Genomic DNA, 27,569 nt, shown 5'->3' on the forward strand with positions numbered 1-27,569 from the left:
CAAAAGTAATGCTGGCTGCAGTGCTGCATAAGGCTTTGGGTACTTTCTAACCCCCTGCTCTTCTGGTAGAGGCTTCTGCTGCAGAAGCTGCTATTCAGTTATTTAACACTGCTTACCAGTATTTTCAAGGAAGTTCTTCTTTCCTTCATTCTGCTTTTCAAAAGCCAGGTGCATATCTTATTGATGACCATTTTGTATGTAAGAAAATATGGCATGTATGTTCCCTATATATCCAACAGTTAAGCTGGAGCCATAATTAATTCCTTTTCAGGTATATCACCTGTTCAATGTTTCATAGAATTATAGAAAAGGAGGGTTGGAAGTCACTTCAGGAGGTCATCCAGTCCAATGTCCTGCTCAAAGCAAGACCATCCCCAATTAGATCATCCCAGTCAAGACTCTGTAGCCAGGTCTTAAAAACCTCCAAGGATGAAGACGCTACAATCTGTCTGAGTAACCTGTTTCAGTGTTTTACTACTGTTCTAGTGAGGAAGTTTTTCCTAATATCTAACTTACTTCCCTGGCTGCAACTTGAGACCATTGCTCCTTGTTCTGTCATCTGCCACCATTGAGAACACCCTAGCTCCATCCTCTTTGGAAGCACCCTTCAGGTAGTTGAAAGCTGCTGTTAAATCCCGCCCCCCGCCCCAGTCTTCCTTTCTCCAGACTAAATATTTGAATATTTACAATAGTGGGACCATAGAAATTCTGTCCATTTTCAACTGTTTATCAGAATTCTCAGTCTGTTCTTAACCATGCAAGCAAACAACATGGTCCCCATGTTCAAAACAGGAAGGAAGGAGGACCCCGGAAATTATAGGCCTGTTAGTCTTACCTCAGTTCTGCAGAAGCTCTTTGAGAAAATTATCCAGGTGCACATCTGTGAGGGGCAAGCAGAGGAGTGTATGCTTAGGGGCATGGGTTCATTAGAGGCAGCTCCTGTCAAACCAACCTGGTGGCCTTCACAAAATCCTTGGACACAGGTCTCATGGTGGACATCGTCTTTCTGGACTTTAGGAAGGCCTTTGACACTGTCTCTCACCCCATTCACATTAAAAAATTAGGAAACTGTGGTGTCGATGCCTACACAGTCAGATGGATCACAAATTGGCTGGAGGGCTGCACCCAGAGAGTGGTGGTGGATGGGTCATTTTTGACCTGGTGGGATGTGAGCAGTGGGGTCTGCCAGGGCTCAGTCCTTGGTCCTGCACTGTTCAACCTCTTCATCAACGATTTGGACAAGGGAGTGAAAAGCACATTGTTCCAATTTGCAGATGACAATAAGATGTAGGGAGAAGTGGGCACGCTAGAAGGGAGGGACAGGCTGCAATTGGGTCTGGACAGGTTACAGGGGTGGGCGGATGAGAATAAGATGGGATTCAACACTGACAAGGGCAAGGTGATGCACCCAGGGAGAAAGAACCAGCAGCAGACCTACAGGCTGGGGAACTCCCCTCTCATCAGCACAAAGGCAGAAAAGGATCTTGAAGTCATTATAGACTCCAAGATGAACATGGGCCGCCAATGTGGGGATGCAGTCAGGAAGGCTAACTGCAGCTTGTCATGCATCCACAGATGCATCACGAGCAGGTCCAACGAGGTGATCATCCCTGTCTAAATGACATTGGTCCGGCTGCAGTTGGAGTACTGCATCCAGTTCTGGGTGCCGCACTTCAGGAGGGATGTGGACAACATGGAGAGGGTCCAGAGGAGGGCCACTTACAGCAGGGCAGGCCCTACAAGGAGAGGCTACGAGACCTGAACCTGTTCAGCCTCCAGAAGAGAAGGCTGAGTGGGGATCTGGTGGCCATCTATAAACTGGCCAAGGAAGACCAGCAGGCAATGGGAGATTCCCTGTTCCCCCAAGCACTACTGGGAGGAATAACTAACAAGGAATAATGGCCATAAGTTGACAGAGAGTAGATGCAGGCTAGATATCAGGAGACACTACTTCACAGTCAGGGCGGCTAGGATCTGGAACCAACTTCCAAGGGAAGTGATGCATGCTTCTACCCTGGGGGTCTTCAAAAGGAGGCTAGATGTACACCTTGCTGGGGTCGTTTGACCCAAGCATTCTTTCCTGCCCATGGCAGGGGGTCAGACTTGATGATCTGCTCAGGTCTCTTCTGACTCTAACAACTATGAAACATTATAAAAGCATGAAAAAATGAAGGAAATATCTAGCACATGTTTTTTGAATGTTATATTTAGACTGTGACTGGAACATTCTGATTTTTTTCAGGTTTCAGAGATACCTTCTAAAGTAACGCACCTTATTTGTTGCCTTTCAGAGAGATTCTCTTCTCTCTCAAGGAGGAAAAAAGAGGGGAGGAATAAAAACTATTTTACAGTTTTTACAGTGTGCCCAAAACTAGACCACCCATTTTTGAATGTTCTACAGTGAAAATAAATTAACTGAATTAGAGTGGCTGGTACAAATTTTTTGAAAGATCCCCATAGATATTGTCGTAATATATCAGTTTACTTGATCTTGATAGTATTCACAGGCAAGGGTTTGGAGATTGCTTACTACTTACGATGTTGTTTGCTGCTGAATACCATTGTTTGTTATTAACAAGCAATGCTAAGTATTTTGATCATCAAATCTCATTTGAAACCTGATTATCAGCTTGAAGTTATGCAGCCCAAGAAAGAAACAAAGAAATTGGTATAATGAAAAAGTGTATCTCAAAAGCTACAGATGTTGAAACATAGCTGCTCTGGTCAGCTGAGTCAAAGAATATTTTTCTTTGATTTTCTAGGTACAGGTTTGGTTGGTAATTACTATCAGCAATGCATGTGACCAGGGAAATTCTATCAAGTGGACAGAAAAGAATGATGATTACAATACTGTTAATATTGTTTTATTTTTAAGAATGCTCACACTAAGAAATGCTTCGATTTAGCTTTGAAGATATCTGTATCTTCTTCCTTTTGTCAAAAAAAGATTTCTGAGGAAACAGATTTATATAATATGTATATACTGAAGAAGGCTAATAAGTGTGCCTTAGCTTGGCTTATAGGTTGTGGAAAACTATATGTAAGCACATCTGAGTTAGATATATATTCTAAGGAAAGTGGGACAAGTCAGGTATGAAATTCAATATAGAACAAAATGAAAAATAAGCCAGATTTTATTCCACTTGAGCTAGAAAAAGTAAAATGCATCAGGTCAAGAACTTTGAACAGGAATATATCTTCAAAAATATTATTTATTCTAAAGGAAATACATTTTACTCTACCCATGATATTTGACTATATAAAATTATTTTGTTATTTTGTGTGAAAAGGAAAAATATATTATTGATGATGTGAGATACTAAAAGCAATAGCAATCATTTAAACATTTGCAACAGTAGCAACAGGAAATTGAGGAGCGAGAAACTTTGAATCGGAAATAAATTGTAATTGTTCCATTCTCATAAAAAATGGAGCTGGAACTAATAATCTTTGAAAACTAATTGCGGGGAAAGTTATTTATTGTACAGTATGGGTTGTCACTGGATTTTCTTGTTGCCCGGCATGTCTGCCTGAGACGCTTAATATGCAGTAGACTTATTCTACTGAACATTAGCATGTCACAGCAAAAGCAGAAGAATTAGTCTACTGTGCATTAAGCATCATGAAAAGACTGTGCAGCGCTATTATGCAGTAGCACTGGTTACGGTGCATTTAGTTAGTACCTCATATTAGAGTTACTAAACTTTAATACACAGTAACAATGGGAAATTAGTGTACATGTAGTTGTGCCCACTGTGATGGGGTTTCCCATAGGGCAGCAATTTGACTAGTACATTGGTACACATCCATGCTTCTAAATTTGATGAAGAGATGTTGGTTACCCCATAAAAAGGCTGAGTCCAGTCTTATAATAATAAGCGTCGAAAACTGCTTTCCTATGACATCATATATGTAATGCTAGGAGCTGCTACTCTGTTTTTGTCTGTTGTCCCCAATATGTACCGAGTCCATCGACAGAGCTGTTCAAAATATGAGAACAGTTTTGCAAAAAAACAGTGTGTTTTACCAATTTAAAAATATGATCTATAAAAAATCTTGAAATGTTTCTATTTTTTTCTGTTTTCCAAGCACTTTTTGTTTTTTGAGAGAGAAAACAGTTTCATAACAGAAACTTTTAAAGCAAATTATTGTCACTTTTTCATTGAAATAATTATGGAAAAAAAATTCTGAAAGTAAAATTTCAATAGTCTTTTTATTGTTTTGTTTTGCTTTTGCTTTGCTTTGAAGCCATTTATTTGAAAACTTATGGGAAAAATTGCAACCAGCAGCACTCCTTATCAGATAAGCTCTGAATGGTGTGGTAATGGCTTCTAAGAATAGGCTAATTTAATCTTTTTAAGACTGCGTATCTGACCCTGTATATATTCACTATCTATTTAGCCAGTGCAGACTGCAGCAGTAGGGAACATGTATCTTTAGCGACTGGTGGCATAATGTTTTCTCCATTTATGCACCCACTTAGAATCCCCACAATTGAAGCAAGCATCCACAGTAAAATATTATTCAAGCAAATAGACAGGGGAGAGATCAACGTGGCAGATCTAGAAAAAAGTTGTCTGTTTTAGTTGGTCTGCAGGATCATATGACTGATCACAGTCTAAATATGAAGGATTTATCCATTCCCTAGTGCATTGTAACATATGTGTGTGTCAAAGGATGAGAGCTCAGAATGGTTTCAGGAAATAAGATGGGATATTCTTTAAGGGGCTATAGCTCAGAGAACTGGAGGCAGGAGGTTATGAGAAACAGGCATATCTATTCTTTCTAGAACGTGGCTGAAGTGCACCACACTACTTCTGGTTAATAATTTGGATCAGGTTCAATTATCTCCCCACCTTTTCCTACAGTGGTCAATAAAGTGACTGGGGAATAGTTGGGGTTATAGCCATCTGCCTATAAAAGGCAATAACACTTGGCAACAACAGTCCCACTTGCCAGCTGCCATCAGAACTGTGATAACTGTCCATGGATGCCAGGTTGGACAGGACCAATATAATCAAACTGGAGGATTTAAAGAAAGCAGAACTATAGACCCTTAAAAAAAAAAAGGATAGTTTGAAGTATATGATTCGGGTGGTGACTATGAGCAAAATTGAGAATGTGATTCCCCCACTCCTCATTTGTATTTCCACCTGTTGAAAATAAAGGCATTCCAGTCATTCAAATATTATTGTATGTAGTTAATCAACAACCATTGCTTATTTACCATAGGGATAACTTAATTTATGTTTTGGCTTGTACTTTTTGTATCTTGGATGATTTGACTTTGCAAATTTCAGTTTAAAAATATCCCTTTCAAAATGATTTCCATTATAACTTCGGGTAGTGCTGAAGCTTTACGGAATGTATTGATGCACAGAGCCAGTGATATAAATATTTCAGAAGCTGAGTTGAAGCAACACTAGCTTCTAAGCTCTTCATTTTTTGTTCACCATTTTTTGGGCTTTTTCTGTGCTAGGTAAAAGGTGCCAAATTCCTGATGTGACCCAATCCCAGGAGGAAAAAGAAGTCAAACTAAAAATTGCCTTTACTTTTAAAGTTTTGGAAGCCAGGCTGTTGCACATGAATGTGAAAATAGAGCAAATAGTGCTTTTTAAAACTATGATTGAGGTATTTTGAATCTCTTCCTTTTTATAAACATCTAGTAAATGTTTTGAGAAGTAGTGGATGCTTTAAAATATAATTTACAGTGAAGTTCACATTAGAATATTACATGTCCCATTTGGTTGTAACAATAGCTAAGTATTCCATTTTATCCTCATTTTATTACAAATTACTGCAAGTCAGTGGGTATGGGCTTCAGAGTATCTAAGATGTTTAGAAAATGAGACATAATTTATCTTGAAAATTTTACTATGTACTAATAATTTACTTCACATTTATATACAGTGCTCTTTGTTTGAGATCAACAAATTTAGTGGGTATATGGGGCAAAAATGCAATTCAGGTAGTGGGTTTTGTACAAGGTGTGTCACTTTGAAATATTGCCAGTCTATTGCATAATGGGCAAGCCGAAGCTGCTAGGCTAGAGGGGGTAGGTGGCTACTGTGTTTCTGACTTTGACCCCCACCCCCTAAGCCCCCACCACTTGTACTCAAGTCCAAGATGAGGGTTATTTCCCCCTCCCCCACCATGTTAAATGGTGGGGGGGAGGGGATCTCATCTTGGATTCAAGGAAATAAATTTGAAAACCTACAGTTTAAGATCATAGTTGTACAAAAATATCCATTAATGTAAGTAGGTGAGGAAGGAATGGGGCTGGGAAATAAATATGATCCAGTGCTTATCCCTAAATTCCACAACAACATATGATCAGAGTCTTAAGATGCTATATAATACTTATGAGAAAATAGGCAGCCTCTTCTGAAAGAGGCAACATTTCATAAGGAAGGTCTACTACAATTTGGGCTGGATTATGTCTGTAAGACTTGAGAGAAGTTGAACAATGGCTGACAGCATTGTACTGTCCCTTGCTGATTTATAAATCCCTTGTTTTCAAGAGCACTTCTTCAGAGAGAAATTAAATATTGTTTGGAGCAAGCAAGCAAGCAGAAATGTATACCATCTTTGGACACAGAGTAGTTGATAAACATTTTTCACATGCTTTAATGAAGAAATTAGAACTGATAAATCTATTTATATATATTGTCTTTCAATGGCTGGTATTTCATCCAAGTTCTTAAAAGTGTTATAAATTTATAATACTCATGTCCTTTGTATAGTCTCAGGTCTTGATTAGAAAAACTCAGAACACTTTTCCTTTCCTTTTCTGTTGAAAAGAAATCAGGAAAGAAGAGACAATACTTATAATAATAATAAAACATTTTTATGATGTACAGGTCCCTCTAAAATTGCAACTTCTCTACACACACAGTCTCAAATCTGAGCATTATGAATTATATTGAAGACATTTTCAAATTAATTGGCAAGAGCTCTAAATATAATTGGGAGAACAAATATTTGAGCAAGTCAGAAAGAAAATATCTATCCCCAAAAGATGAGAACTTGCATTGCAGCACCATCTGACCTAAATAAGCTTTTTCCAACTTTGTACTATAGCAAATGGTTGAGCCTGTCAAGAGGTAGTGTTAAGTAACAATCTCAACAATGAAAAGAGTAGAGCCCTACACGGAATAATGCATTAAGAGTCAGAGGTTATAAGAAGAGAAAAGTGTTTGATCTAGTATAATAAAGAGAAATCCCAGAAGTCTAATACTTGAAGAACATTTAGACAATATTCTGAAGAACCCTGGAAGAACTGGAAAAGTATTTAAACTGTGAAGCAAATACAACTTAATGGTGATTCAGAATACAAAAGAAGAAAAAACACAGTTCATTTCTTTGGAAAAGGTTCCAGGGATATTTCATGATCAACTGTATTTTGTGCACGTATGAGATGGAAGACCCTTTGTATTATGTGTACTGAATCTCCATAATCATTTCAGGTTGCCAGATTTACTGCTGTCATCATACTGGTTGAAAGTATGAGTCAAGTTATTTGGGAATCATTTTATGAATAGAATCAGCAGAAAATTGCAATGTTCTGGAAACTGGGGGACGTCTCTCAGATGAAAAATAGAATTTCTGGTCAGACCAGCCGTTGAACAGCTGTGATGAAAAACAAAGCTCCAAACCCAAAGCAGGACCTTGAACAGGGAGCCACCAAATCTCCAGGACAGTTGGTGAATGACAGTCTCACATTTATACACAATGAAACAGTTTCATCAGGGAGACAGCAGGAGTGTCCTTTAAATCAGGCATAGCAGGTGTGTGTCTTATAGTGATTTAAGATGTTATCTTAAAGATAAAAAATGTGGCTTTGATTCAGCAAGATCCCAACATGCACAACTAAATATAAACATGCAATTTATTCTGATTTCAATGATTTTCTTCATGTACTTGACATTGAGATAAAGGTTAAATGTGTTGAAGACCTGAATCTGTTGAATTTACTATGTTCCCACCATGGGAATGTCAGTGGTAAAATAGCCATTGACTTTAATGGAAGCACGGTTAGGTGTATCCCAAGTTCTTTTAGAAATCCCATTTCAGGTTTTACCATTCATATCCATTGTGTGAATGTTTAGGGGTTGGGGTTAGCATGTTTGTCAGTGCACAGCAACTAAAGACACATTTTATGTATGTCATAGTCAGGACCTGGTTGTGTGCATTCTGTTGATGAAAGGCTTTTAGGGGCACAATTACATGAATTCACTGGCCAAATAAAATGGGTGCAAATGGGCAAACTCTTTTCTTGTGAGTGGATGTGGAAGCTAACAATGCTTTTTGCAGTGACTGCAGATTGAGTGGGCCTGACTTGCATAACTTTTCTTGACCATCATAACCCAAAAGCTTGTAGGCATCCTTGTGATAACCTATTTATTCTACTCTCTGTTCAGAGACTGAAGATTAGGTTCAGGATCCTTTTACTCCCATTTGCTTAGGTGTGCAAATTTGGACAGTATCTTCTCAGGCAAAGTGCACCAGAGTGATGGTTGGTGTTTTCATTATGTCCATTTCCTTGTAATGGAAACAAAATAAAGAACAAATCATAGTGTTAGGAAAAAAAGAAGTAAAAACAAAAAGGGAGCTGAAGTAGTGATATAGGATGACAACATCTAGGTGTAGCTAACTGGTTAAACGTTGAGCCTCATTCTTGGGACATTTGGGCTCCCTTTCACGGCTTGGAAGCCAAGCCCAGCCATAAGCTGGGCCCCTGGGGTTTCTGGGCACATGTTTCTTGTGAGAGGGAGCTTGTAAGCCTGGAAATCCTCAACCTAAGAGCAGTTGTCATGGCACGATTGGCCCAAAGTTTCCAGACCTTGGAACACTTGACGTTCTTGTCCATGGAACTCTCAGTTAAGATGACCACGGTATAACATTCAATGAATTTATTTCACAGGAAAAATAAGGCATATAGGCCATTCAATGGGAGTATCCTGGAGCTGTGGTCCTGGGGAGTTCGGGCTATTTGACTGAGGCACCTCACATAATAGGGCTGTTTTAGACCCTTGGGCTACAGAAGCTGAGGTTCCTAAGCAGTCCATCAAGAAAGCTGGCAGGAAACCAGATAAGGCTCCAGTGAAAACCTGCTTTTGTTTCTTTGGAAGCTTATCCAAACGGAAATATTTCCATTTCAAGAAGGTGGTATATTCTGGAAAATCTGTTTCCTTGAAAAATTCCCAGCCAGTCCTACTAAAGGCTAAGCAGGACTGAAATATCTCCCATTTTCTGTTTGGACTGTAAAATTTCCCATGCTTTTGAAGCTCTTGTAAAAACATTCTCTATTTTTTTAAAGAGGTGGTCATTCATTTAACAAGCTCTTACATCAGCTTTTTTATATCAAACCCAACGGTAAAAATCATAGCACTTTCTTGACAAGAACTGTGAATCCTTTAGATTTCCAGTGTGTTAAGAAAAGCATAGTGTTGCAGTGACTCATCCTTTTTACAGATTACTTTAAACATTTTGTTAAAAGGGCTGCTGTCTTCCAAAGAAAGCTGGCAACACAAAGCAACTAAAAGCAGGTGACTTGCATAAATGAAAAAGCAAAAGGAGGTTAGGAAAAAAATCCAGGTTGACATACTTACATTTTTCTTCCTCCTTGGAATGTAGAAACAGTTTGCCAGATAATTGAACCACATTATTTTTGGGTGGTTCATCTTGCCCATTTCTTTTAATGATGTATATCAAAGGTCAGTAACTGGGGGGAAAAAGAAAAACCAGTAATGATTATTCCCTCAAATAAATCCTCATGTTTACATAAATCATTTGCTTTGAATACTCAATGGGAAATACTTTCAATATATTGAATTATTGGGATTCAATAAGCACTTCTCAATGACTTAAAGTAACCCCATTAAACAGATATCTTGGATATTTTTAGAATATGCTTTAGAGGTGCACATCTTGCTGCCATGCTTAAAAGAAGAGTAGAGTGAAATGGTTACCCTGGCTCCCATCTATCCTTCAGTTTCCTATGTTCCTTCTGTAGTCCTTGCTTTTGTTAGGGAACCATGTAATTTTTGTTCTGCAGCCTTCCTTTGTATCAGTTCTACCATTCATGCTTTTCTTCAGCATGTTCTTATATGTTCTGTGAAGGTACTTTGTGTTTGCCTTTTCTCCAAATGAGAAAATTTTAAGAATGAAATTGAGGTTTGCACTTGTGTGTGTGTGTATGTGTCCCAAACTAAGCAGTGTAACGTGGATTCTTAATTTCATTACTGAGTGCATAGGTTCTCACAGACCCTCAGATTTTCAATCTAGAAGAGGTCCTAGATTATGTTGTCTAATGTAGGCCAGAGAATTTTACCAAATGGCCACAATTTATTCCAATAACTTCTGCTTGGTTAAAGAGTATCCTTCTGAAAGGCAGCTAGGTATGATCAGAATACTTCTCTTCCCTTGCTTGTTCCAAGAATTAAAAACTCTCTGATTTAAGGCAATTTCTTTCTTTTTTTTAAAAAAAGTCTTGTGGCTATATTAATTTTGGGAAGCTTGATACTGTAAATGGGCAATATTTATTCCTCTCAATGAACAACATAATTTTGTCTAGCATTAGAATGTAATGTGCATAGAGAAAAGCCCTGTTGGCATAACTTGAGTGTAATTGCTGTAAAGCAACATAAATAGATCATAAAGGCTTTTAAAAAGATGCTATGGTCTGCTAGTTGAATGATCTACTTTTGATAAAATTCCTCAGAGACTTCAGAATACTAGATAGGTTTGCGTTGAGCATCTCAGTTTAGCGTTCAGTCAGGTTTTCCTGTATGATACTAATGAATTAGTGTCCCTGAATCAAACTTGTTTCATTGAGCTCCTTTTTAGTATCCTTGCTTTGGCATCTCACATTTATTCATCACATCAGTTGCACTTGCTAAAGCAGTGATTCAAGCATATTTAAAAACTATTTGTCATCATATTTTATTAATATTCTTCAACTGATTCACTGATTATGGCAATCTTACTGATAGTTTAAATACAAACCAAGCAGCAGAAAATTTGCTGCACACACTTAGTGGGAAATTTACCAGGTCAGCTATTAGGTGTGGTGAGATTACAGCTGTTCTCTTCTTACCCACACACTTCCAGCCATATGCTTATTTCAAAATCTAGTTGGAATTTATTATTTATATTGAGGGAGCTGTTTAGTTTCTCCTGTTTTATAAGGATTTTTTAAACTAAATATAGTGGCAATGTACCTAAATCTCAATAAAATATAACCAGGTAATTGAATAAGATGTTGATATTTTAAAAAAAATATCTTCAGTGATAATGATTCAGGAAAAGTGCTCCTGTGAATGGTTTTTCTTTCTTCTTCCTCAGGTAACTTGTTAGGATTTATCAGTCTTTAGGATCTGCCCTTGTATAACTTCAACAAGGTCTTAAATGTAAGGTGTTATTAATGATAAAAATATATATATTATTATTGCCTGGTACATATCACAAAAATATGAATTCCTTGCAGCATTTTATAGGTTTAATATATGTAGGCACTCTGAAATGACAGAAAAAAATAAAAGCAATCCATAGTGCCAGTGGAGTTAAGATCAACAGTGTGCATTCACCATTTATTTTAGTTAGATTCTGCTACTGTATTTATTAATGTGCTTTTTGAAGTGGTTTGTTACAGAGTATGTGATATGTTGGACTGAGCAATTATAGAGCATTGTTCTATATTGTAGCTTATTTACACTTCATATGAGGAAACTATAGAGTTGTAAACTCAAATGAATGCACTGAACACTTTGTTGTAAATTACACCGTTTCATAGTTTTGTAGTTTCTAGGGTCGGAAGGGACCTGAGCAGATCATCAAGTCTGACCCCCTGCCATGGGCAGGAAAGAATGCTTGGGTCAAACGACCTCAGGTAGGTGATTATCTAGTCTCCTTTTGAAGACCACCAGGGTAAGAGCGAGCACCACTTCCCTTGGAAGTTGGTTCCAGATCCTAGCTGCCTTGACTGTGAAGTAGCACCTCCTGATGTGTTCTTATATGGATGTTTATAATGCAGTGATTACAATAATGTGGGGATGTGAGATTGAAATAACAAACAGGGGAGCACATAAGGTTTAGATATTGACAGTGGTGTGTTAATCTTTTATTAACATGACATTTTTTTCACTTTCTAACTTTCTTTTTGACAGATTTGCATTAAGGAGAAAAGTTATATGGAAATATCTACAAAGAATGATAGTTATTAGCTTGGTTCCTCCTTCCCCTCTGTAACTGAATGCGTGCTTTTCACAAAATATTTGTCTCACCTGAGATCTCCAAATTAATATGGACTGAACATTGATACTTCCCATTATCTCAGAACTAACAGTGACATGATATAGTGTAATGTCAAGAACTATAATGGGTCATTGGGTGCCATCAATGGGTACAATGATGTGGATTGTTTAATGTTCCAACATCTCAGCAATTTTTTTTAGATATCACATTTTTATTTTATTCTCTAAATCAGATGCTATGATGGAACTACTTAATGGCTGAATTCCTGATCTGCAAAAGGGGAACTATAGTACATAATCTAGTCAAAGTACGTATGCTCTTGCTGCTGCCAACCACACATGTCTTTGTCTAATATTTTGTATTTGACTGGCTTTTAAATTAACAGTATATTGATGCAATGACTGTTATATCTCCTTGAAGATGGCATTGATGCCTACACAGTTGGATGGGTAAAAAATTGGCTGATGGGGCTCACCCAGAGACTAGTGGTGAACGGGTTGTACTCAACCTGGCGAGATGTGAGCACTGGGGTACCCCAGGGCTCGGTCCTCAGTCCTGCACTGTTTTACTTCTTCATCAGCAACTTGGATGATGGGGTGGAAAGCACGCTGTCCAAGTTTGCTGATGACACTAAGATGTGGGGCGAGGTGGACACACTTGAAGGGAGAGAGAGGCTGCAAATAGATTTAGACAGACTACAAAAGTGGGCAGATGAGAATAGGATGGTGTTCAACATAGGCAAATGCAGGGTGCTGCAACTTGGGAGAAGGAATCCACAGCATACATACAAGCTGCGGAGTTCCCCTCTTGCAAGCATAGAAGCAGAATGGGATCTTGGAGTAATTGTTGACTCCAAGATGAACATGAGCCACCAGTGCCAGACTGCAGCCAGCAAGGCCAGCCATACCTTGCCATCCAACCAAAGATGCATCTCAAGCCAGTCCAGAGAGGTAACACTTCCCTTCTATGTGACTTTGGTCAGGCTGCAGTTGGAGTATTGCACCCAGTACTGGGTGAGGCACTTCAAAAGGGATGTGGCCAGCCTGGAGAGGAGGGCAGCCCTATGAGGGGAGACTGAGGGACCTGAACCTGTTCAGCCTCAGCAAGAGGAGGCTGAGGGGGGACCTGATGGCTGCCTACAAACTCATCAGGGGAGATCAACAGCAAATAGGTAGAGCCCTTTTCTCCCCAGCACCACCTGGGGTGATGAAGAACAATGGTAATAAACTGATGGAGAATAAGTTTAGGTTAGAGATCAGAAGGCAATTTTTTATAGTTAGGGTGGCCGAAATCGGGAGCCAACTTCCCAGGGAAGTAGTCCTTGCCCTTATCTTGGGCAAATTCAAGAGGAGGTTGGATGATCACCTGTCTGGGGTCTTGTGAACCCAGCATTCATTCCTGCCTGTGGCAGGGGGTCAGGCTACATTATTTGTTCAGGTCCCTCCTGACCCTAGCTACTATGAAACTAAGATATTGGACTGAAGACCTATGTGTGAAGGATCTAGTTAATAAGAGAAGGTGATACTCTTTTAACATTCATGCTAGATTAATGTTATTTCTAACATGCCTCTCAGGCACTACAGAAATGAGTGCCATATTCCTATTGCCCACAGACAAACATTTATTTCATAGCTACAAATCCATTCCAAGCCAGGGCAGTGAACAGTAATTTGAATGTTTACCATATGGAAAAGTTTTCAAACTGTGCCTTCCATTTCTTTACTCAAAATCTTATGTCCAGTGTTGGGCAGAATAGCATGATCATAGTAAAGACAGGGTCAGTTATATCTGGCTAGGAGATGGTTCATAAACTTGTCCTTATAGGCACACAGCAAAACATTATGAATTAAGGGTATTTGAAAGGTCTCAGAATAAGTCAGGACAGCACTTCTCAGCAGCTCTTGTGAAAGAACCTCAGTTATGTTACCATTTGGAAAGGGGCTGAAATTTACTTATTATTCATTGAAGGCTTGTAGTCCCTGGCTAGGGACAGAAGTTACACATAAACCAGTTTAAGTCATCAGAAATGTACTAGAGGTGGTTTAAACCTGGAACAGAGCAGACATTCAGTGCACATAAACCAGTTTTAAAGTGGTTGAAACTGGTTTAAGATAAACCTGGTTGAATGTAGTATCAGACTTAACTGATTTGGGTCAAATCAGTTTATGAAACTTCTGTCCCAGACCCCTTCCTGGTTCAAGTTAAATCACAGTGCCCCAGCATCCCAGTCCTCCAACATCTCAGCATGCTTGATGGTAGGTGGGAGGAGCAGGGACTGTCCCTTCCCCCCAGGCAAACCCCAGCTGGGGTCTGTGGCCAGGGAGGTAGGGTTTAACTTCCCTTCTCCTAAGCATGAGTGACTGGTGCCTCCTGAATCTGGGGGGGGATGGGCACCCACAGAAGCCACCAACAGCAGTGGCCCTGTTAGGGGGGACACTGGCTGTACTTAGAGCATCAGTGCCAGCCATCGTGGGGGCACCAGTCACTTCAGGGGGCCACATGCATCCCCTACCAGTCACCTGTGCTCCTGAGTACAGAGCTGTTCTGCCCTGCTAAAAACTTAATGCTGGCTTGTACCAGGACACTAAGGTGCCTGCTACTCTCCGAGCAGAGGCACAGGTGTGGGTTGCTAGGGCAACAGTTAGGGAGTCAGCTGACAGGAAGGGGCAGGGCCTGGCACATATAAACCCCAGTGGTGAGGCCAGGAGGGCAGTGCTCTGCCGGAGCAAGCCTGGCAGCATGAGCAGCTCCTGTGTGCTGTTACAGGTGGAGAATTCCCTGGTAGGGGTTGAATGAGATTTTATGTTATAGCCCAGGGGCTTGAGTTTTCTGTCTGTGGTTTCATAAGACTGGAGGACCAGGTGAGGCTGTTAGGGGTTGGAAGAGGCCTTATAGAGGATCCCTGATGAGGGGACCCCAGCACCAGGAAGGGCGCAGCATTTTGGGTTGCACTGGCCCCAGCCCCAGAGAGCAAGCGGGGGGGGGGGGGGGGCAGCAAGAAGCCCCAGAGAGCGAGGGGGGCAGTGGAGCACCAGAAAGTCACAGAATGGGACAGGGCAGTGAAAAGCCCAGGGAAGACAAGGGAAGGACCAAGTTCCAACAAGGCCCAGATCAAACCACATCAGTATCATCTGCAAGGCTTGTAGGGGAGGAAAAGGAGCTGCAGATAGCACCCCCTGGCACTGGGGCAAATAAAATGAGCAGCCTCCCGTTAATTAAAACCTATTAATTAATCAAGATCAAGGACAGCAGGCAGGCAGTTGGCCCATAACAGGAGGGCAGAGTCACTGATAGAAAGATTCCTGTAGAGGTACTCCTGTCACATGGCTACAACAGTGGACTACAAATCCCAGAGGCACCTGGAATCAGGAAGAGGAAGTGATGAGCAGCTCTGCAAAGTTCTGCTGCTGTGATTGTGGACTGCAGATCCCAGAGACCTCAGGGGCAGGAGGAAATGAACCCCCCACCTCTGTCCCAGCCTGAGCCACTGCAGGTCTGTGGCTGTGTTTTCTGAATCAAAAGCAAATATCTGTCCAGTTGTTTCTTAGATTAAGCTTGGCATTTTAGATTAACCTGCAACGGCTGAATTGATTCAGCCCCAGGCTTTTTGACTGTCTGTACTTAGCCTCTGAGTTCTAATGCTGTCTCTCTCCTGGAGCTGTACTGAAGATTAATCAGGTAGATTAACTGAGTGTCTTGAACATGAAAAACATGGTGTAAATAATAGGTATTATTATTTAAATGTGCCCTTTAGTCAGGTTAATACTCATGGTATTGAAAAAGTATACTTGTAGTAAGTGGCTGTACTGATTATCAAACCCTCCAGCTTTGTTTTGGCATGCAATTACTTGCAAATGCCATTCACTGCAATTGTGCTCCAGTTCCATATACTTTCTCATAATTAATTTCACTGCTTGTGCTAACATTTAGGCAGGGATTCTGTTTCAGGTTGTTTTACCATACTTATATTTTATAAATAAAAATAACCTTTCGCGTTTGTGAGTTGGGATTGGTCAGGAAGTAACTGTATCTTTGTGGTGATGCTCCACCAAAGACTTTGCTCTACTTCTCTGCCCAAATGAAAATATTACTTCATTGTCAGAGTAGGGAATTGGGATTTGTGCTCTAGGATTCTATTTCCATTTCCACTATTGACCTGCTATTTCAACTTACCAAAGTCACTGGTTGGCAATGTATTGTCCCTTTACAGGAGACTCTGGTTGATATTATGAGGAATGAAGTAAAGCAACTGTTAAAAAGCTGGCATAAATAAGGAAAAGGTAAGACAAAGGAAAGTGCAGTGAAATGTAATTCAGAAAAATAGAAAGCGTGATTAAAGACAGAGAAGCTGGGGTGGGGAAAAATTAAATATATTAGAGACTAAACATGGAAAAGGTAAAGCCATATTGGGGGATGAAAATAAATACAATGAAGTATTATGGTATCTGTAGCAGAGGAACCCTGCACCTGTTACTGGGGTGGGGAAGTAAAGGCAAGGCTTTATGTAGAAAGCCTGACTGGAAGGGGCATTAGGTGTCAGTAGCTTGTTTAAGATGAGCTGCAGGACCTAGACTGCAGACTTCAGGGTGCAGAATGCAAGGCTACAGGGCACCTGGACCCTGTTGGCATGGAGCTGGGTCAGGTGATTAGAAGGTGGCAAGTTTTGGGTACATATAAGCCCAGCCTCTGGGCCTGGGTGGACAGTCTGTGCCTGGCTGTCACAAAGGAAGGCGTTCTGAACACAACTGGTTGTAGAAAGGAGTTTTGGAGGCCAAGTGAGATGAATGGGAGGCTGGGGAAATTAGGCAGTTTCCTGGAGTAGGAGTATTACAACAAGTAGACCCAAGGAAGAGTTTGTATATGAGTTGGAACTGTTTGGTTAGCATTTTGCATTCAAGTTTGACTGGGTTCTGGCTATGGAGGAAGTTTAGAGGCCAAGGGGTATTCTGTAGGTTGAGACTGCACTGGGCAGGGATGTGAAATAAGTCAAGGTTTGAGGCAGTGGATCTCAGCTGAAAGGCTCAGCCAGGGGCCAAAGGTAGGAAGTTTGAACCCAAACCAAGGGTTTTGAGGCCTGGGGGGGGGGGGGTGCTGTTTTAATGGAGGAACACCCCTTAAAAAAGAGACCAGGATTGAGTTTGGGGCAGAGAAGCCCGAGGATGGAGTCAAAAGGAGGAGCACCAAAGAAGGTATCCTGGCTTCTAGAGGCCGCCTCTAATATATTATTGATAACATCAAAGGGATGGCAGGTGGGAGACAGGAGAAAACGGAGGCTGGAGAGTGTGGCAGGTAGGTCTTACCACCAAGGTGCATCAGATGCTGGGGTTGGATCCCTGACCTTGTTATAATATCTATTTTTTTCAGCCAAATTTCAGATAGCCTTGGTCCCATTCATCTCTGATATAAGTCCCTGCTCTCAGATTAATTTAGCACAGTTTAGTAGAAGAGGATAGTGATACCATGAGAGGAAGATATCTCCTTTTATATGGAGGGAAGGAGAGAGGGTCTAGTAATTAAAGTGTGAAGCTGAAATTGGGCAGTTCTGGCTTAACTTCTTAGCTCTCCCAAAAAGCTTACTGTTTAATTTGGGACAAATCTCTAAAGGCCAGTGTTTTTAACTAGGCCTCTGTGAAGCTCTCTATCTTGTTTTCTGTGGTCCTGACTTGAGCTAGCTTCTAGTTCAGTTCCTGGGAGTTGGACTTTGTCTCCAAGTCTGAAGTCAGGCAGGAGGCAGGATAGATTTTCACCTTTATAAATTAACTAAATCAGAGCTGGGTAGCATAAGCTTTTGTAAGAAGTGATTTAGCATTTGATGGAGTAAGCCACTGCTTACAAAAATGTGTGTAATGCAACTCTGATTTAGTTAGTCTATGAGCTTTAAATCTATCCAGTCTTCTGCCTGACTTCAGACTAACATGACTAACTATCTCTTTAACCCATTCTTTCTCCCTGTACTAACTTTCTGGGTCAACTGAGGCATGCAACAGAACATCCTAAACGGAGTAGGCAAAACAGTATTTAATTCCTTTCGTACAGGCAGGTTGAGGCTAAAACACTGGCAAAATACTCCACTGACATAAGTCCTTGCAGTTCCACTAAAATCAGTAGAAATACATTGATTTGCCCCAGCTAAGGATCTGTCCCATTAGCTTTTGTAAAACACTGGTGTTTTATTAGTAAAAAATCGTTCTGATGCATTTCAAGGTTATTCTCATTTCTGCCGCTCGGGTGGTAAGATGCTGATAACACCGTCTAACGTTTCTGAAAGACAGTGAAATAAATACATGATAGGAGAGAATTCTAAGTAGATTTTTTTTATTCTTGCCAGGAAGAAATTGAAAATTAGTAAACCAAAGAGAACTTCCCAAATAGTTTAGAGAATCCAGATGCATCACTCTCCAAATGTCCTATTCTGATACCGGTACGTTGTAGTGGTCATGCTGTTATTTTATTAATGTACAGTCAGTAGTGATCTAAGCTTTCTACAAACCCCAAATACTTTTTTCATGGCTTATAAAGCAGTGACTACTGACAGGCAATGACTATGTATAATCAGTTGTTTGGTAAATTAACAAGGGCAGGCAACAATGAGCTGCCTAGAATGCCATGTTTATGCAAATTCCTGACAAGAAATTTTGTGATTAACCTTCACTGCTTGTATGAGCTTTAAACAGTGACACAGACCAATTGAGTTGATTAACTACTTCCACACAAATGTTAATATAGGGACATTTCCAAAGTCAATGGAATGACTTCCATTTTATTTCTTGGTCTTTGAATGATGTCCTTAGAGTTGCATAGCTTCATGTTTGTTCCTGAACAGGTCACCTTATCACTTTTATGCTCACAGTTCTTGGGCAATAATTTTGCCTGTTTCCAAAGAGAGATACAAAGGTCTCATTTTTCACTGAAAACAGACTGATTATTCAAATTGGATATTGCAGTACTTCATTGCAGGTCTTGATTATCTTTCATCTCATTAAAAAGCTGTTGAAAAATAATTTATGATTTAGTTGCTAACAGATGATGAAAAATTCATTTGAGCTAATGGCACAATCAGATTATTTTTATTGCTCAACCTTTATTGGCCTTGATAAGGGGGCAGTAGATTAATTACATCAGCAGCATGAAGAACTATCACTAGTGGGAAGGGAATTATTTCATTCAGACAAGATTCTACTCTATTTTAATTACATAATTTCAGGTAATAAAGAGGTAGACCTGGCTATGCTAGCTCTTTTATAATTTATTTCATAAAGCATGTCCAACTGGCTAAAGAAAATTGACTCAATAAGAGATTTGTTTTAAAGGTGAGGGTAAAAACTTACAACACTGTTGTTATTTCTTGCTCTCAGAAATTTTTGAAGAGAGGAGGAAGGAGTTTTTCTTGTGATTGTCAAACCATTGTAAAAATCTAGGGCTTAAATTATTTTTCAGCTGTAAATAAGATGACTCAATTAAAGTTGTTTATTCCACTGTGAAAGATAAGGATTGTTTCTCACCTGTTTCCTTCTTTCCTAATCTTTTAAAAGTAAAAAAAAAGTGAATGTTCATGCTGGTAGAAGATGTCAGTCTGACAGCCATAGAGATTGAAGGTCTTAATTATCCACAGAAGAGGTACAGCACGGAAAGCACCAACCCAAGTTCCTCTTCACTAAACCACTTTCTTTATCCCCTGATCTGGACTGAGCCTCTCTAGGGATTAGAGGGCAGTTCAGTCTTTGTGCTTATTCAATCTTTGGCCTCTCTGCTGAAATTCACAAGAATGAAGCCAATTAGTGGCAAATGTGTGTTGTACATATCTGTCCACCAGGAACTAATCTGAGACTAGCAACCCATATGCCATCAAACAATCATCATGACAGTAATAGCTTTCAGTCATACCAAGCAGTGTTAAATGTGCTTTGAGCTAGTAACCTAGAGGTGAAAGGCTCTGTATTCATTTACCAATTCCCTGAACCACATAGTCTCCCCTTATTCTGTTGTTCCTCTCTTTTCTTTGGCTTGTTCTTGACTTAGTACTAAAACTTCAGCTTTATTTTGAGAAGTAAGGACACTTCCAGAGCTTCAGATACAGAAGGTAAGTTTTTCCCCAAATGATAACATTGTGTCCCTCATTGTAATCTTCTCTAGTTTTGAATAATTGCATTTGCAATTACTTTGGCATTGTCCCAGATGCTTTTGTAGTTATATAAGATATATGAAATATTTCTTACGAAGTAAGTAAGAGTATAGGCACTGTACTGTGTACATATACATATGTATCTACAGCTATATATATAGGCATGTGTACACACAGATATATACACATACAATACCATGCAATATATGCAGTATTTTATTTAGGACTAATGAAAACACATCTAACTTGTTGGCTTCCTGATGTGATGGTTTAGAAAAGGAGACTTGACACTGCATTATAACTTATGAAGTCACAAATATAAAATTAATGTTTCTTTTTTTCACACTATTGCATGTGATAGAGTGGGTAGTAGTTTCTGTGACGCAGGATGGGTTTGTAGTTTGATACTAGATTCCCATCTACTTTACTGTGTCTTGTCACTGTGAGGTAGGACTGCAGTTCAAGTGAATAGTTCTATTTGTGTGAATAGGAAGAATTGTCAGGAGAGTATTTTGGCAGTGTGGGCACTTTGGATTTCCTTAGTGTCCTGTGAAATGCTTACTTTGATTAGCCACCATCTGTATAGTGGCTCAGGGTCTGAATTTTATATATAAAATTCAGACCCTGAGCCACTATACAGATGGTGGCTAATCAAAGTAAGCATTTCACATATACATATATATTCCCCTAAAATCAGAAAATTAATCTCTCTGCCTTGCCCATGGCACTGGTATCAATTTACAGATATTTCTTTTATCAGAATTTGCCTGTATCATTAAAATTGAAACCTCTTTTTCCACCTTTTCTGCTGCAGTCAGATTGTCCAACTGAAAGCATGAAGAACATAAACCAATTTGGTAATATTTTGGGGTTTAGAGTCTATCCATATGAAGTTAATTATAAGACATGGGTCTTAGTTGACAGGACACCGATTCAGAAAAAAAGCACATTTTAAAATGTCTATTTGAACAAATGCATATCCTAGCAAAGTCAGTGGTTAAAATTAGAGGTTAAAATTAAGAGAATACCTAAATGGTTTGCTGAATTGGGACCAAACAGTCTTTTTCTTTAAAAGAAGAGATTTCAAGAGATTTAACAGGAGTGATAACAGGGACAGCAGCAAATACAGGTGCTATTACAGATTACCTTTAAAAAGTTTTAAAATCTGTGCAATGTTGTACCATTATAAAGTTATAACAGTTTCAGAGCAGTCACAGGTTAAAGCTAAATGCCATCTCAAACCTGCACAACTGAGACTTACCACTAGAGAGTCAGTTGAGCAGGGACATGAACAGGCACCAGGACTCTATTCCTGCTCGGGGGTGGGAGAGGATGGGATGAGTGTGGCATGTAGCTCGTAGGCAGTGAAACCACCATAGAGGCTGTGGCTTCCCTCACTATGCAGCCAGCTGGAGATGCAGGTGGGAGGGGAAAGGTTTGAGGGTGGGCAGACTGTTTGAAGTAAGTGGGCAAGGGGGAGACTTAAAGAGAAAGGAGTAAAAAAAAAAAGGGGGGGGGATAAGAAAAGAACAAAAGCTTGCATTTGTTTCACTAAATTGGGATTAGGTGGGGGTGGGGAGGGCAAGGGTGAGAAGATTGTGTTAGTACTTACACAATGGCAGAACTGAGACCCAGAGGGCTCCCTGGAGATGTACCATATCAGGGCAGAGATGAGGCCCAGCTTGGGAATAGTTTCCATTATCTAGTTTATTCTCTCTAAAGAGGTATTTATGCAGGGGAGCTAGAGCAAACTGGTGGACTACACCCGGGTGCTTAGACTGGTCAGGATGTGCTGGGTTCACACCCCCTGGGGATGGAAGGGGAGGTTGCCTTGGGGTCAGCACCACCCCCCTGGACAGTAGACTTCAAAAGGGTTGGAGTTTTGCCCATAGAGCAAAGGAGTGGGAAGGGCTTGGAATGGTGGATCCTGGGATGCTGGAGGAGTGAAAATAGTGTTTTATCTCTCCAGAATAGATTATCAACACCCTGAAATAACCTGGGTAAAATAAATCAAAGAAAACCCGCATCTGAAGTGGCAATGCTTTAAAACATTTAGAGGATACTTGCCATGGGTTATTGCCCTTTTAATGAGTGAATGCCTCCATTTTAAGTGCATTTATGACTGCTTAGAGGTAACCTGTAACACCACTCATAGTGTACCATTTGAAATTTCTCACACAGACCATTATGTAACTGATTGAAAGAGAAAATATGGGTTTAATGCTTTAGGAACAAATTAAATATTAAGGAATATAGTGGGGACTAGCTGTATTAACTCCATCTGGAGTGATTTGGAGTACCATAATGAAAACAAATAGGATAAAATCGCAAGGGATAACCAAGTTAATTCTGAAAGGTATTGGTTCATGTGAACAGAAAATCAAGACAATTTGTCTTGCAGACAACTGAAGTGGTTTGTAAAAATGAGCTGGTGATGTTAACAATGGATTTTGATTTGTATAAGTAAAGCAAGTAGTTGATTCTTAAAGATGGCCAATGGGAATCCTAAGAAATGGAAGAAGGAAAAAAAAAACACTTTTCACAAGACAACTTAAAATTATTTTTAATGTTTAAAATTACTCCTGTGAGAATGTCTTCAGCAATGTGTTAAGCTTTTTTTTACTGTCATTTTGTTTCTTGTTGCATAACATGCGAGCTAGACATTACTCATTTGCAAACTTGATGGAGAAAATATATATTCTAAATGAACTGACATGGATCACCAACCCTCAGGCCTTAGTACCATATTGTCTTATTGTCACTTGGAAAGGAAAAGGACTTATAACCTAGATGTTTTGTGTGGTTTAATTTTTCTCTTTCTTTGTATGAAAAGAATATTTAATGAATCCTTTAAAGAACAGAAGCATAAGCATTTGGGTAGATGCATGCTAGTCTGGAAGTGGGGTTTGGAGGAAGAACCAAGAAGTCATATATAGAAATATAAATGTTAACAAATATTGAAAATGAATGGTATCCAATATCAATTCCAAGATGTAGAAATTGCTGCCAGCTGTAACTGGTATTTCAGTGACAGAGAACTATAGCATGGAGTTGTCTCCTGGAAATAAGGACTTGACCATAGTTTCTCAAACTGTGGTATGCATACCCCTGGGGGTACGTGAGACACAGACAGAGGGTATGCGGGTACCCCAACTCTCTCTCTCAAAATTATGGCAAAAAAATTGGTGCGCTGCACATTAAAATTCCCCAGTAATAATTTGGCATGCCTGGGTTCAGCCTTCCTAGCTTTGGGCAACATCGCTTCTAGCCCAGGTACATACTTGAGTTTTGAACCCCTGATGTGAAAGGTGGCAACCCTATCCACACCAGATCAGATATGTCATATCGTGGCCTTACATACACAGCCCTTGTTCCAACATATAGCACCCATTTGTCTGTAAACATAAAATACCCTGGAAAATTGAGTGTTGGGGTACTTATTATTTTTTTCAGAAGTTAGGGAGTACTTGCTACTTAAAAGGTTGAGAAACACTGAACTAGACAAAGAGAGAGGTAATATATTAGGAGGAAGTGGATTATATAATATGCAACACAGTTGATGGGGTACTTTTCAAATAACTTTTTAAATATGTTCATAATTTTCAGTTAAGCTACAGTATTTAATAACTTTTAAAACTACTTTCCCATTTCTAATGTGTGATAAGTTCCCCTCAGCAGAGACTCAGACTTCTAGAGTTGGAAGGGACCTGGTAGATCGTTGGGTCCAACCCCCTGCTTCCGGCAGGAAAGAGAGCTGGGGTTGAGTAACCCCAGCCAGATGCCTGTCTAATCTCCTCTTGAACATCTCCCAAGCAGGGGAAAGCACCACCTCCCTTGGAAGCCCATTCCATATTTTGGCAACCCTTACCACAAAGAATTTCTTCCTTATGTTCAATCTAAATCTATTCTCATTCAGTTTGTAGCCATTATTTTTGGCCCCTCAGGGGATGGAAACTGATTACTTCATTTATGACTTTTTTGTTTGTTTTTTGATGAGTATACATATTCCAGAAGTTTTCTATTTGAGTATATTCTCCTTGACTTTTCCTGTATATGGAAGAAGTTGCACTGACAGGAATTGCTGAACTGAGTCTGTAAGGGACCCAAGGAAATGAAACTGTAACCTTTAAACAAAGGTCTCTGAAAGATAACAGCTTTTGGAGGTTTCAGTCCTTGTTTTCATTCCATGTTAGAAGTGACCTGAGAATCTAATGTTAGGGTAGACTGGCATGGGTGGTTGACCAAGGTTGCATGCTATAACAGGGGTTACTGTAGAGAACACTGAAGGAAGCTGGGTATCAGTCTGAGTCTGAAGTATCAAACCCAGGGGTTGCAGTGAAATCAGGGTCAAGTAAGGCTTTTTGCTGTTCAGGGAGGGCCAAGTCAAGGACAGGAGCACCTGGGGACAGTCAAGGATGGGAACAGGAAGACATAGTAATGGGAGCAGAGATGCCCAAATGCTAGGCAAGGATCTAGGCAGAAGCAAGTACAGTTTCAAGCCTTATATTTCAAGGAGCCTGAATTGCCTTGCCCAGAATTTAGGCAAGGACAAGGCTAAGGGTTGCCTAACAAGAAAGTTAGTTGGATTCCAGGCAGGCCAGGAGACAGTTGAATGGTTTCTTGGCTGAGTGTGGGCAGGGCCTCTTCCCAAAGGACCTACGAGAATTCAGGGGACCTGGAGCTGGATCATGTGACATTTCCCCCCCTCCCCCTGTCCCCCACCTCAAAAAGGAAAACAAACCTTCATGAGGATGCATTTGTCAAAATGATAAATCTCTCCAAAATGTCTGACTTTTGAAAATAAATTTAATCAAGCATGTTTTGACCAACAGTAGTTTTAAAGCTAAGCTCAGAGTTGCTGCCGTTTTATGCCACCTTTAATCATGAGTAAGGATTCTGATAGAGCAAAACCGCATCCATTTGTAGGTGAGGCACCACAGGAGATGCCTTGTCAGAAGTCCATTGTAAAGTGTGCTGGGAAATTTATACAGCTGGGCATCCTTTCCTTATGTTGTTACGGCTTAAAGGGGCCCAGGCTTGTGGTGGTGTGTCTTTCAACCTTGTGGAATTCCTGTTGGTGAGTGACATCAGGTGGGTCCAACAGATTATCTTGCAGATCTTACTGACTGCTGAAACCTGAGAATTTCTTGACTTGCCACCATTTCATTCTTTGTTTCATTAAATCCTTTCTTGATCTGTACTGTGCTCACATTTATATCTTCTCTTTAAGTATCTCTGCTGATACTTGGAAAGCAACAAGTGTTTTGGTTGATCTACAAGCAGAAAATGGTAGATCAAGGAGCACTGAAGTATTGGACTGAATGCAAAGCTTGGTTGGTGACTGTTCAGTTTTTAAAACCTTCTTATTCAAGTCTGAGTAGTAAACCATGGAGTTATCTTGACCCTGACACTGCTTAGGTTTTTTTCCCCTATTAAGTATAAAGTAGGTCAGCATCTCGGGTCAGGAACTTCCAAATCTTGCCAATCAACTTCTTGTACTCTGAAAGTATTAAGGATATGGGGAAGAAATTCCAAGATGAAGCTATTGGGGGGGTAGGGGTGGGGAATGTCATTACTAAAAACAAGAAGAAGCTAAAAAAGAGCTTGAGATAAAAATGTTATCCTGAAAATAGAGTATGACAGGAGAAGCAAGGTAAAATATATCACTATCTTGGGGGAAAAAATGGATGAAGGAAGTATGAAACAGCATGAAAGTGTGTCAAAGAGAAATGCTGGCATGATCTACTTTTGCCCATAATACCAGCATTTTCAGTGAAGTGCATAAATAATTCCTGCTGGGAATAGTATTATTGACTTAAGTGGGTATCACATGAACTTGTAGCAAGTTGCATCCTCTGGCAGAGAAACTGAAACACAAGAACGATATGGGAGCTCAAAGAAAGTAAAGAAAAGTAGGTGGTTTTATGGAGTTCTTCTATATACATAGCATGGTTTATAGGGGAATACCAATTCCCATGTGCCTGTCTGCCACCATGGACTCAGTTATAGGAAGATAAATCTTGCCACAAGTAGAGAAGTTATTGTGGTTTAAAAAAAGGCAGAGATTGCAGTCATGCCTTGCAGAGTGAACATTTTCCTTCTTGGTAGTCTTTGAAAGGGCAACTGGATGAGGTTAAAGACATTTCAGAGTGTAAACCAATAATTAAAACAATTTGCCATCTGCCAAGAAGAAAAAAATGAACAATCAAAACAGGATTGTATGCTTCAATGTGATAACATAGGTATAACTGACAGCACAGTTTGTCCCAGTGTTTATTATCTCATTAGTTTGGGGACTAAAATGATTTCTTTAGTTGGGGAGGGAGGATCATGGCACTTAGGGGTAGAAAACTCACAGCACATACAGATGGCTGAGTGAAATTATATCACACAGAAGAAAAATAATTACATTTTATATGCATCTTAGCTGGAAATATTACCCTGTATTCTCTACCTTTCAATTAACCTGTGTACCTGTATATAATTATAACTAGGACCAGAGGGCAGCAAAACCTATAAAGTTTTGGGTTTTTGTTTGGCCACTATGGCGAAAGTTCAAAAACCTTTTCAACAAACTGGACTTAGTTATAGTTCGCATTAGAAACTATGTGAAAAATATGTAGGTTTTCATTGGTTAAGTTATTAAAGTCCTGCTATACAACCTTCTTTTTTCATTTGCAGCTCTACTGCTACAGGACATTACATGAAAAAGACAAGCCATCAATGAGCCATTCTTTTTGGAAATGGGGAGACCTGGGTTTGTCAGATAATAGATATAAAGTGTTTTCTTCTCCTCACCCCACATTTAGTCATATCTCCTTGCTCTATGTCAGCAGGTATCTTAATCTTGGATAGCATGAAGGCTTATGTAAATTTCATAGTTGGTAGGGACAGAAGGGGCCTGAGCAAATCATCAAGTCCAACCCCCTGCCATGGCAGGAAAAAGTACTGGGGTCAAACGACCCCAGCAAGGTGTACATCTAGACTCCTCTTAAAGACCCCCAGGGTAGGAGCCAGCACCACTTCTCTTGGAAGCTGGTTCCAGATCCTCGCTGCCCTGACTGTGAAGTAGCGCCTCCTGATGTTTAATCTGAATCTACCCTCTGTCAGCTTGTGACCATTATTTCTAGTCATTCCTGGTAGTGCTCGGGGGAACAGGGACTCCCCCAGTGCCTGCTGGTCCCCTCTGACT

The sequence above is a fragment of the Crocodylus porosus genome, unplaced genomic scaffold (genome assembly GCF_001723895.1).
Source record: "Crocodylus porosus isolate Cpor-Errol unplaced genomic scaffold, CroPor_comp1, whole genome shotgun sequence".
In the NCBI taxonomy this organism is placed as follows: Eukaryota; Metazoa; Chordata; order Crocodylia; family Crocodylidae; genus Crocodylus; species Crocodylus porosus.